This window comes from Trichosurus vulpecula, chromosome 1 (assembly GCF_011100635.1).
Source record: "Trichosurus vulpecula isolate mTriVul1 chromosome 1, mTriVul1.pri, whole genome shotgun sequence".
Taxonomy (NCBI): domain Eukaryota; kingdom Metazoa; phylum Chordata; class Mammalia; order Diprotodontia; family Phalangeridae; genus Trichosurus; species Trichosurus vulpecula.
In genome coordinates, this window is record NC_050573.1 from 480,205,790 (window position 1) to 480,216,388 (window position 10,599).

General features: G+C 38.0%; 1 pseudogene; it reads left to right on the plus strand.

Annotated features, from left to right (window-relative positions):
* The first annotated feature begins 834 nt into the window (after positions 1-834).
* Positions 835-1,324, plus strand: LOC118834729 (annotated as a pseudogene).
* The last annotated feature ends 9,275 nt before the right edge of the window (positions 1,325-10,599 follow it).

Here is a 10,599-nt window from a genome sequence, read left to right on the forward strand (position 1 = left end):
CCGGAATATGCATGAGATCCTCAAGAATCATTTTGGATGGATATTACCTAAAACAGGATTAGCAGCTTGAGGAATACATGTATTGACTGGAGTGATGGATTGTAATTACCAAGGAGAAATTATTGTGACATTCCAAAATTTAGGTGAAGAACCCATATAGTTTTGAAAAAATGATAGAATAGTTCAAGTGATTATTATTCCTAGTGACACAAATACCCCTTGTGAAAACTGACCCTCCTTCTGAAATAATTATCAGAGGAACTTAAGGATTTGGTTCTACTGATAGAATAAAATTGGAAGCTAAATTACAGGTAAAATGGAAGCCAGATGATGTTCCAAAGGTTGTGGAAATTATAGCACACAGGAAGGATAATACTATAACTGTTGTTTATTAGAGAGAAAATGATTACCAAATTGAACCCTGAACTCACACATTATACCATGAATGAGGCTATGACAGTGGGTCATGGACTACAGAAGCATGGCTGATGCTATATCTACCCTGCTTCTGGTTATTGTTTCCTTATTTCTTTTTGGCTTTTTGTCTCTTCAACTTGTTTGCTAGATTTTTTTCTTGCAATTTTAGTATTCTCCACCTGCAGATGCATGATCACTTCAGCCAGATGTCACCCTCTGTCTACAACTGTGATGTGTCATCCCTGGACCTGGCATCAACTAAGCTCCAGATGCCACCTGAAGAACTAACATCTCAGTAGTGGTCTTGGTGCTCTGTGTTGCTTTGGGGCCTTTCCTCCCTTGTCATCTCACCCTTAGCCCACCCAATCTTCTTGGGTCTGCCAGCTTGCATGTCAGGGTCCCGAGGGATCCGGAACTATGCCTTCAATTAATTTGCAGAGTTCTGTTGGAGAAATATCTGAAGTTGATGTTGAAATTGCAAAACAGTCTGTAACTATCAAGACCATGTTGGAAGATCTGGGAATGGATGATGAAGGGGATGGTGATCTAGTTCTTCTATCAAATGTTAATGCAGTGATATTAAAAAAGGTAATTCAGTGGTGCACCCACCACAAGGATGATCCTCCTCCTCCTGAGATGATGAAAACAAAGAGAAGCAAATAGATACTATTCCTGTTTGAGACAAAGAATTTCTGAAAGTTGGCCAAGGAACCCTTTTTGAACTTACTCTGGCTGCAAACTACTTAGACATTAAAAGTTTGCTTGATGTCACATGAAGACTGTTGCAAATATGATCAAGGTAAAAACTCCAGAAGAGATTCTCAAAATATTCAATACCAAGAATGACTTCACTGAAGAGGAAGAAGCCCAGGTACACAAAGAGAACCAGTGGTGTGAAGAAAAGTGAAGTTTTGTGCTTGTTGACACTGTAACACTGTAAGGATTGTTCTATATAATTAGCTGTACTTCTCTGTTTATAATTGTTAATACTATACAAATGCAGCAGCAAATCCATTGTATTAGCAGGATGTTGATTGTTCCCATTGCATGTGTAGTGTTTTTTGTATCCAATGTCTAATCCTATGGCTGTTTTAACCAGTATAATCAAGAGTTTTTTACTTTGGTCTGAATAAAACTGAAACTGTGGGTTCTGTATGGAAAGTAGCACTTTGGGCTTTCCATTTCTTATTTTGTAAAGCAGTTTGCCCAGTTATTGTCCAGGTTTAAACTTTAGTTTTCTTGCTATCTGACTTGCCCTTTAAGGAACATTGGCATTGTAAATAAAACCACTTGCAAAAGTTTTCCACAATAGAATTAACAAAATGTTATCTTTATTCATGAGCTTGAAACAGGCAAAAGGCTCCTTGAGGTAAATGTTTTGAATGGTTTTTCTTCACGAATGTTTTTTCCCAGTTCCTCAGAGTAAAAAAGTAGAGAACTACTGGGAGATTAAGACAAGCTCTGCAGTATATAGAAAACAGGCCTCCTTAAATTGGATATGTCTCTTTGAATGCTATCAAGCTTGAGTGTTTTTTGCTCACTGGAGGCCCAGTTACTAACCAACAAGCAGCTTGTGGTTATTTGGCAGAAATGTGAACTTAGATAAAGTTGTTAAGCTTTTCATAATTAGACAAGACACTTAACCCAAATGGTGTGGTCATCCTTTCATAATCACTATTCCCATTTGGGGGGGGGGGGGAATTCATCTCACTACTTATTTGTAAAATGAGTTTAACTCTTTGTTTAAAAAAATGGCTACCCATTGCAAATTTAAAAAAAATAAAAAGCTAAACTAAATAAAAGGAGATTTCAATTTAAAAAAAAAGAAAGAACTGACATCTCAAATGGGACCTCTTGGGGCAGGGACAGCTCTATGTCTAATTTCAGGAGGAAGTAGCTATGGAAGAAGAGACCTTTGCACCTTTACCCAAGATTTTGGGCCCCATTCACTTGAGGGGGGAATGATTGGGTGCTTGTGCTCAAGCCCCACCCTAAGATATTGTTTTATATGCTTATTTTGCATTATTCCTGTTATATTGTTGTAAAGTCCTACTGACACCAGTTGCCCCATTGACCTATGTAATGGATATGAAAGATCTTGGGGCCAAATGTATTATTAATGGCAGAATGTATTGTTAATGGAAGTTGCTCAATGGGAAGCTCTTTCCCTTCCATTAATAGGTCCATGTGATCTGCTTAAGTCATATGGAAACCTAAGTCACACAAAGCCTGTGGTGGGAGGAGCTTGCTGAATGGGTGGAACAGGAAGGGTGGAGCAGAACAGAGGAAGGGGGTCAGAGCAGCTCCTGCTGCTGGAAAGAGAGAAGGCAAGCAGGCAGCTAGCTGTGAGTTTTTGTTTGTGGGGAGGCCCCAGCAGGGGGAAGGCTTTGGGATGGTGGTGCTGCCTGCAGTGATAATATATATTAACTCCTTTGTCTCTATGATAGATTTGGTTTTCTGGTGTTGGGATCTGGCTTTCTGGTGTCTGAATAAATGTTTCAGTTCTGTCTGCCATATAGAGAGTCTGTTATATTTTATGATTCAGAACTATGTCAGCATATTCACAGCCACATTGGCGCTGGGAATATTGCGTTGGTGATACACTGAACAACAAAACATTCAAGAAAATATAGTCATGTATAATTTTATTAATATGAGCTTATGTTTCACTTAATTTTTATGATTATACAATAATAAATAAAAATAGAATATCAAAATTTAAGAAGTGAAAGCAATTTCATAAACTATCTCATTAAACCTCTGTCTTTTGCAAATAAGGAAAGTGATATCTAGAGATGTAAAGAGATTTTTCTAAGGTAACATAGTGGGACACCTATACTTAGTAAACAATCACATAGAAAGTAGTTTGGGTACTTCAAGAAACATTGGCTAAAACAAATCCTACTTTATTATCATATAACCATTTTCCTTAATCTTTTCCTGATTAGAAGCTATTTTGATTAGTCCAAAAGGACGAGAAAGAGGATTCAGCAATGCAATTCACTTAAAGAAGGAAAAAAGATTGCCACCTACCTTCTTACTAAAGAGTCTCCAAAGACACAACTTAGAGTCTAAAGAGGTAAGGCTTGAAGATTGATAGACTGCTGCTAATCTTTACTATACAAAAATGAATTTTTACTTTCCAATAAAATAGTATGGGCTTGAGTAAAACACACATGTCTATCAACATACCAAGAAATATAAATATAGATAAATACATATGTATATACACAGTGTTAGTGTAATCTTAGTAGGAAAGGACTAGCAGTGTTTGAGTCAGGATGGATGAAATGACTGGAAAAAGCTTTCTGAATTAAGAGGAATTTTAGCTGGGTCTTGAAGGAAGCTAGGGAAATCAAGAGGTAGAGATGAGGAGGAAAAGTATTCCAGACATGAGGGATAACCAGTGAAAATGCATGAAGTTAAGAGATGGAGTATCTTTCATAAGCAAATTAGGAGAGCAAGGAATAGTTTACCTGTCAGATCTATGGAGAAGGGAAGGATTTATGACCAAGCAAGAGATAGCAATAGAAAATGGATAATTTTGACTATATTAAACTAAAAACATTTGCACAAACAAAACCAATGCAACCAAGATTAGAAGGAAAGCAGAAAACTAGGAAACAATTTTTACAAGTATCTCTCATAAAGACTTCATTTCTCAAATATATAGACAATGGAGTCAAATTTATAAGGATAAAAGTCATTCCAAAATTGATAAATGGACAAATTATATGAAAAGGCAATTTTCAAATGAAAAATTAAAGCTATCTATAAGCATCTGAAAAAAATGCTCTAATCACTATTGATTATGCAAATTAAATGCAAATTAAAACAACTCTGAGGTACTACCTTGCACCTATCAGATTGACTAATATGAGAGGAAATGAAAAATGAACAATGTTGGAGAAGATGTGGGAAAATTGGGAAATTAATGTATTGTTGGTGGAGTTGTGAACTGATCCAACCAGTCTGGAGAGCATTTTGGAGCTATGCCAAAAGGGCAATAAAACTGTGCATAATCTTTGATCCAGCAAACCATTACTAAGTTTCTATCCAAAAAGAGATCATAAAAAAGGAAAAGGACCTACATGTACAAAAATATTTATAGCACCTCTTTCTGTGGTGGCAAGAATTGCAAATTGATTTTAATTTATTTAATTTATTTTAGTGAGGTATATTTTGTTAAAAACAGATGATAATAACAATAATAGTCATAATAGCAAATTTTCATTTGAAAATTCTTGGCTAATGTGAAAGTGTGTAGGGTGGATTAAAGAAGTAGCTTCAGCTGAGCTGAGTATCCTGCAGGCCGTGGGCCTTGGTGCTGCTCCCCGGGCCATGGCCATGTCCTGGACTGCCTGGAAGAAGCAGGTCTCTGGTTCACGGACACACATGGCCAGGCCTCCAGCAAGAAAGAGAAACACATGGGGTGGCCCGCTGACCATCTTATTTACAGGGGCAACAGAGAAATCACTGGATATGGAGTCATGACCATATGACTGACTTCCACTAAAAAGCAAGTGAATTCAGGATCTCTGGGAGCGGCAGCAATCCTCTTATTCCTCCCCACCCCCTACCCCCTGCAACCTTTGCCTCCTGCTTCCAGCCCAGCCTTCACAGCCATTATTTGGGAAGTAAATCCTGTAAAGAAGGGATCAACCATCTCCAACAACTACCAGCCAACTAATTACCATCTACACGGCAGATATAGTCTAGCCTAGCAGAAACAACAAGGCACCCTGAGGGAAAGATAGGAGTCAGCCTGTGCCAGGCAAGTCAAACTACCACCACCACCATCTTAATCACCATCTCTTTTCAGACCCTAGTGGAGACAACTCAGGACTGAGAACCTTGTGAATAGCAATGCTTCCAACCCAGTGCCCACAGCCATCATCCTGAGAAGCTACCTCTGTGAATCTACATCCTGGAAACTATTCCTGCAGATGCTACAGCCACAGCTAGTAAAAGATCCAGAAAAGAAAGTTCTTGTGACCATCTTTGGCATTGTCAAATGGCTCAACATTAGAAACTGATTTGATTTTATCAGAGGCGGATAGGTGGTACAGTGGATAGAGTACTTTGCCCTGGAATGAGAAAGACCCAAGTTCAAATACAGTATCATAAACCTATAGTTAGGTGACCCCCTCATAAGTTACTTAACTTCTGTCTGCCTCAGTTTCCTCAACTATAAGATGGGAATAATAAAAGCATGTACCTCCAAAAAAAAGAAGTAGCTTCAGTATATTAGTGATGAGTGAACTATCAGGCATTTGCTATATGTCTGAAGGCCCAGAATATGAGTAGTTTTAATTTATAAGTAAAGGATCAATGAAATGTTAACTGTTAGGGAAGTATCAGGAAAGATATCCAAGCCTTAAGTTGCAGTTAGTGAAATTTTGCTATTTAAGGTAAAATTCTTGGGACTGTAATTTACTACTGTTCTGAGTGTTTTGTAAAACAAATATAATACTCATACCTAAAACCAGGAAGAGTAAAAACCAAGAAAGAAAATTATAGACCAATTTCATTAACAAATATGTATACAAAAATCTTAAATAAAATACTTGCTAAAAGATTACAACACAAGTGGGATATATGCCAGGAAGTCAGGGATGTTTTAACATAAGGAAAACTGTTAACATAACTGATTGTATAAATAATAAAAGAAAAAATTATATGATTGTATCAATAGATGAGAAAAGAGCTTTTGATAAAATACAATATTCATTTCTATTAAAAAATTTTGAAAATAAAGGCATGAATGAGTTTTTACTTAAATTCATAAGAAACATGTTTATCTAAAACCATCAGCAAGTATTACTTTTAATGGGGATAAGCTAGAAGCCGACCTAGTTAGATCAGGTGTGAAACAAGAATGTACTGTCACCAATATTGTTCAATATTTTATTGGAAAACTCTAGCAATTGCAATAAGAAAAGAAACAGAAATAGAAGAAATCAAAATAGGGAATGAGGTAATAAAACTATCTCTTTTTGCTGACAATATGATGCATCAGCATTCCTATATATCACCAAAAAAAAAAAACCCTGCAAGAAGAGATAGTAAGAGATGCCCCACTTAAAATAACTCCAGACAGTATAAAATACCTGGAAGTACATTTGCCAAAACAAACCCAGGAACTATATCAGATTTAAATAACTGGAGAAATATAAATTATTCATGGGTAGGCATGGCCAATATAATAAAAGTAAGAACAAAAAGTCAAGAGTGTCAAAGGAACTAATTTAAAAATTGTAAAGAAACTAGGTTTAGCAATATCAGATCTTGAACTCCATTATAAGGCAGTAATTATCAGAACTTCTAGTGCTGGCTAAGAAATAGAAAGGTAGCTCATAATTTTTTTAAAAGATTCTTCTCTGGATTTAGATAGGGATAGAAACAGCAAATGGTATATAAACTGAAATTCTCTAAAGTTTCAGAATTGCAGAACCAAATTTAAATGGTTGTACCAACTTTTACATTTGGAACCAGAGAAGCAGAGCCCCCTTTAGAGCTGTCCTGAGAATAAAGCCTATTCCCCAAGAAAATTATTTAGAGACCAGATAATTGTATAAGGCATAAGGGACTCTGTAACAACAATGCTACTTGCCACTGCTGTGGAGGTGTAAGGCCAATGACACCAGCACACAGGAAGGCCACTAGCACAGATTCTTTGATCTGCTTTTCTAAAGAAAGCAACTTTATGGGGTTAACAATCTTAATTTAATTAAACATACGTATATCTTCACTTAGTTCAGGGGTAACAGTCAGCACCCTGAACCTGAGAGAAATCAAGAACAGAAATTACAAGCAGAGAAAATATGAACAGAGCAAAATAACACAAATCAACAGACAGGCTTCTAGCTTTCTGACCAAGACATTACATACATAGTTATCAGATAGAGAAGCACTAGCATCTTGGTTTTTCGAAGCTGGGGGGCTCCTTAACAGCTAACCAGAGTCTCATCTGGTCAAATTACAAGACACTCTTCCAGTGAGTGAGCCCCAAGCAAAATGCTGACCTCAGAGTACATATATACTTCTTCAGGGTCAGAAGACGTCACAATCATGTTACTCAAACCCAAGTGACCTAGGCTTTGCGCTGACTTCAGCAGGTCGTCAAAGACTCCCAATTCAATCAAAGACTCTTGATTCAAACAAAGGCAAGACTAAAAGACACTTGATTGCCCTAGTACTGATAAGCACTCCAAAACAAAAGACAACAAAATGTCCCACCCCGTTTGCCATTACAGACTCAAAATGTGCTGATTAAATGGATATTGAGATAGGTTAGTAGGAAAAGACCAGAACTGAATAGAAAATTTGACTTTCAAACACAAGAATCAAGAGAAGCATGAAAAGGTAATCAAGAAACGGAAATTGCAAGGGACTTACTAAAGTTGAACTGTTTTGTTTACATTCCTACATGGAAAGATGATGTGTATGATTCATGAGACCTCAATATTAGGGTAGCTGAAGGGAATATGCATATATATATATATATATGTATATTTTTATGTATATATATATATATAAGTGAATGTGTATGTATGTATATATCTATGTGTATATGTATGTATGTGTATGTATGTGTATATATATATGTGTGTGTGTTTATATATGTGTATATATATATATATATATATATATATATATATATATATATATATAGGTAAAAGAGAGAGAGCAGACACAGGGTGAGTTGAAGATGAAGGGAAGATATCTAAAAGAAATAAAATGAAATTAAGGGATGAGAGAGCAACATACTGAGAGAGGAAGATAGGGAGAGATAGAATGGGGTGGATTATCTCACATAAAGGTGGCAAGAGGAAGCAGTTCTGTGGGAGGAGGGGAGAGGGCAGGTGAGGGGGGAATGAGTGAACCTTGCTCTCATCAGATTTGGCCTGAGGGGGAATACCATACATACTCTGTTGGGTATCTTACCCCACAGGAAAGAAGAGGGAGGAAGATAAAAAAAAATAAAATAAAAGGGGGGGCATGATAGAGGGGAGGGCAGATGGGGGTGGAGGTAATCAAAACAAACACTTTGGAAAGGGGACAGGGTCTAGGGAGAAAATTCAATAAAGTGGGATGGGTTGGGAAGGAGCAAAATGTAGTTAGCCTTTCACAACATGAGTATTGTGGAAGGGTTATACATAAAGGTACATGTATGGCCTAGGTTGAATTGCTCGACTTCTTAGGGAGGGTGGGTGGGAAGGGAAGAGGGGAGAGAATTTGGAACTCAAAGTTTTAAAATCAGATGTTCAAAAAAAACGTTATTGCATGCAACTAAAAAATAAGATACATAGGCAATGGGGCGTAGAAATTTATCTTGCCCTACAAGAAAGGAAGGGAAAAGGGGATGTATAAATTTTCTTGGTAACCTTGGTGACATGAAATCTCCCTTCTCTAAATTAGTCTATGGTAAGCACTCTAAGTAGTTTGATCTGTACCTAACTTAATATAATTATGCAATTATGGGAATTGTGAAGAGAAAAACTTTATTTCACTCTGTGAACTTAGCCCAGCATGGCTGGGAAACTGGATGATTTCTATGAGCTATTTAGAGATCTTTAACAAGGGACCTATGTTATGCTGACCAGAAAGTCACATTCAGAGATGATTGATACAAGAAGTTTTCTCACAATTGTCAACCCATAACTCTTCTAAGGGCCCTTATAAGCTTCTTCTGATTACTCCCACAGCTAACAAATTTGTGGGTATGGACTACTGGACCGTCTCAAGAAACCCCCTGCTGGGACGTGCCTAAAGTTCTCCCCTAGGACTCTCCAAACACCAATAAAAATGGCTCTGAACAAATTCCAGAACTTCAGAACCCATGAAATAGCAGAGGGAAGCATGGCTCCAGGCTAAGACAGCCTGGATGGTCACTGGGTAAGGTCTATCACATGGAACTGGGAGCGAAGCAGAGCAGAGCCCTGAGTGAGCCACGCCCTGACCAACCAGACCAGGAGCTGGGCAGAACAGGCCCTAGTGCCCTGAATCAGTGAGCTGTGGCAGTTACCAGACTTCTTAACCCACAAACACCAAAGACAACAGAGAAGGTTAGTGGGAAAAAACTGTGGGGACAGAGAGAAAGGAGTTCACGGTTCGGCCACTGCCCCAGGGGCAGTGGAGGTGGTGCAGCTCTGAGGACAGAACTGCAGCTGCAGTTGCTTCTGGCCCTAGGCCCACCTGGTGGGAGGAATTAAGTGGCAGATCAGAGCAGGAGTGCAGAGCCTGCTTACATCTGAGTCTCAGTCTGGGTTGGAGGTTCGTTGGGGAGGAGGAATGCTGGTGTGGCAGAGCTGGCTGTACAGAAATAGCTCTGAAAACAACAGCGTAGCCCCTCAAGGTTGGGACAAAGTACTCTCTACTTTACAAGCAGTCATACCTCAACAAAAAACTCAAGGGTCAAGTAGTTGACTGGGAACATGGCCAGGCAGTGAAAACAGACTCGGATTCAGGCTCAGACTTTGGAATCTTTCTTTGGTGACAAAGAAGGCCAAAACATATAGCCAGAAGAAGTCAACAAAGTCAAAGAGCCTACATCAAAAGCCCCCATGAAAAACAAAATGGAAGACAATGTGAAATATCTCATTGGAAAAATCACTGACCTGGAAAATAGATCCAGGAGAGATAATTTAAAAATTATTGGACTACCTGAAAGCCATGATCAAAAAAAGAGCCTAGATATCATCTTTCAAGAAATTATCAAGGAGAACTGACCTGATATTCTAGATCCACAGGGCAAAATAGAAATTGAAAGAATCTACTGATTGCCTCCTGAAAAAGATCCCAAAAAGAAAACTCCTAGGAATATTATCACCAAACTCCAGAGCTCCCAGATCAAGAAGAAAATACTGCAAGCAGCCAGAAAGAAACCATTTGAGTATTGTGGAAACACAATCAGAATAACCCAAGATCTAGCAGCTTCTATAGTAAGGGATCGAAGGGCTTGAAATATGATATTCTGGAGGTCAATGGAGCTAGGATTAAAACCAAGAATCACCTACCCAGCAAAACTAAGTATCATGCTCCAAGGCAAAATATGGATTTTCAATGAAATAGAGGACTTTCAAGCTTTCTCAGTGAAAAGAGCAGAGCTGAATAGAAAATTTGACTTTCAAACACAAGAATCAAGAGAAGCATGAAAAGGTAAACAAGAAAGAGAAATCA